This window comes from Myotis brandtii, unplaced genomic scaffold (genome assembly GCF_000412655.1).
Source record: "Myotis brandtii unplaced genomic scaffold, ASM41265v1 scaffold2189, whole genome shotgun sequence".
NCBI lineage: Eukaryota > Metazoa > Chordata > Mammalia > Chiroptera > Vespertilionidae > Myotis > Myotis brandtii.
The window spans coordinates 270,640-273,074 of record NW_005358211.1 but is presented as its reverse complement, the minus strand read 5'-3'; the positions used below and the strand labels follow the sequence as shown (position 1 = coordinate 273,074).

Sequence of the window (2,435 nt, the reverse complement as noted above, 5' to 3'; positions counted from 1 at the left end):
GGTGATTGCAGGTTAGAAAATATAAGAACAAATTTAAGTAAAACTTATCAGTTATTTCTAATAAATAGGCAATGGTATCCAACCAAATTGTCTCCAAGGGATGCCTGATTTAAATGGTGGAGGGGCGGCTGAGCCCTGCAGTGGCCTGTGTGGTGGGCATGTGCAGAAGCCGTGGGCCTGGCCATGAGGTGGCAGCTCTCCCAGGAGCAGGGCATCACCCTTCAAGGGAGCACCTGGCTGAATTTTCTCATTTATTATTAACAGCATTTTATATCAGCTTAGCATTTTTGTATCTGAAACCTTTATTTCACTCAAGTGAAGAAATACGGCCTCAATTTGGTTGTAACTACTGATCCTGAGCTCATGAAATACCTAAATAATGTGGTAGGACAAAACAACAAAAAAGACTGGGTATACAAGTGTTCTGGTAGTCATTTCAAATAGTGAAAGTGATGAGGTCCTTGAAAAATGACAATTTGATATTGAGTGTGACAAGACTGTGCACCCAAAGGAAAGTCTCAGAAAGCTACCCAAGATGAAATCCGATCAGTGATCAGACAGATCACAGCTACAGTGACATTTCTGCCACTGTTGAGAGTTTCCCATTCATTTGATCTGCTGATCTATACAGACAAAGATTTGGTTGCACCTGAAAAGTGGAAAGAGTCAGGACCACAGCATATTACCAGTTCTGAGTAAGTCCATCTGTGTTCCTTCACTACTCTAATCCACAAAGTAAAAAGCACGGTGGTCTACAAAATCCTGTCCATGACTGGAGATGAGACAAGAACAATAATGTAATTCTCAAATGTGTGTTCCCTGAAACCAAGTCAACTATAGTTCATGTTTTATTTCATTGATTAATTTTTAGATGGGGAAATCCTAACATTATGCTTATTGAACTGTGCATAATTGTTGCATTATTTAGGTACCTATTTGGCTTTCCATAGGGTTGACATATATTTTGCACACTGTTCAAAAAGGAACCAGCAGGCTACACCAACACTGCAATGTGAATTCCTTTGAAGGTGGTAACTGTAGGTGGAAAAACATTTGTTACAAAGTTAAATGCCTTCCTAAATCAGACCTTTTAGTCAAGTGGCTTAACTCAATATAGGTAAATATGAAACACAGAAAAGAAGTCTGAATATTCAGAATCTTTGGTCCTAACGTAACTGGTAATCCACAATAACAAAATATTGTTATAAAATCCTTTTTGCCATTTATGTCATTTGTATAGTTTTCATATTGAAAAAGATCTCTAATTATTTGATTTTAATGTTTATTGCACCTACAAAGCTATCACTATTTCTGCTGTTTAAATTCCGATGTTACAGAACTCTTCAAATGTTTTTTGTTTGTTTGTTTGTTTGTTTGTGTGTTTTGTGTGTGTGTGTGTGTGTGTGTGTGTGTGTGTGTGTTTTATAAAATCAGGCTTTAAATGCCAATGACAAATAAGGTAAATGTGTATATTTCAAAAAAATAAATAAATGGTGGAGTGGGATTTGGAATACTGAGGAATAGAAATCAGGATACCTCCCTCTACCTACCTATTACTGAGTTATCCTTCTTTATCTATCATTAATTAACTCTGTGACCTTGGGCACATTTTCTATATTTCTTTACTTCTGGATATTATAAATCAAGATTTAAGTAAAATTATATCTGAAAAACATTAAAAGTACAAAACACTATGCAACTAGCAGGTGTTATGTGAATATTGATTATAATTAATAAAATAAAATAGATACTTCTGGTTTAATAAGTGAGCAAAGCTCAGTACCAGGATCATACCATCAAAATGACAGTCTGTACTGATCTCTTCAAGTTGTATGATCTTGGGTAAGTTTTATCATTTTATATTGTCATTTCTGAAGTGTTACATTACTCATGAAGTTACAGCAACAAAAATCATGCTGTGAATGAACTCTTAAATCCATGTACTGCTAAACAAATATAGGAAGGGAAACTGTTTTTGTTGTTGTTTTCTGACTACTATATACTTCAGAAACCAATTGCCTTTTTTTTTTCTATGAAAACTAGAGCCTCAGTGCATGAAATTCATGCAGGGAGGGGTGATCCCCTCAGCCCAGCCTGCACCCTCTCTAATCCAGGACCCCTCAGGGGATGTCCAACTGCCGGTTTAGGCCCAATGCCGGGACCGCTGGCTCCGAACTGTTCACCTGCTTGCCTGCCTGATCACCCTTAAGTGCCCCTTCTGCCAGCCTGATCACCCCTAACTGCCTCTGCCTGCTGGCTTGGTCACCCCTTACTACACCCCCTGCCAGCATGGCCACCCCTAACTGCCCCCCTCTGCCAGCCTGGTCACCCCTAACTGCCCCTGTGCTGGCCTGGTTGCCGCTGACTGCCCCCCTCTGATAGCTTGGTTGCCCCTAACTACCCCCACTGCTGGCCTGGTTGCCCCTCACTGCCCC

General features: G+C 39.5%; 1 pseudogene; it reads left to right on the top strand.

Annotated features, from left to right (window-relative positions):
- The first annotated feature begins 143 nt into the window (after nt 1-143).
- Nucleotides 144-801, top strand: LOC102245409 (annotated as a pseudogene).
- The last annotated feature ends 1,634 nt before the right edge of the window (nt 802-2,435 follow it).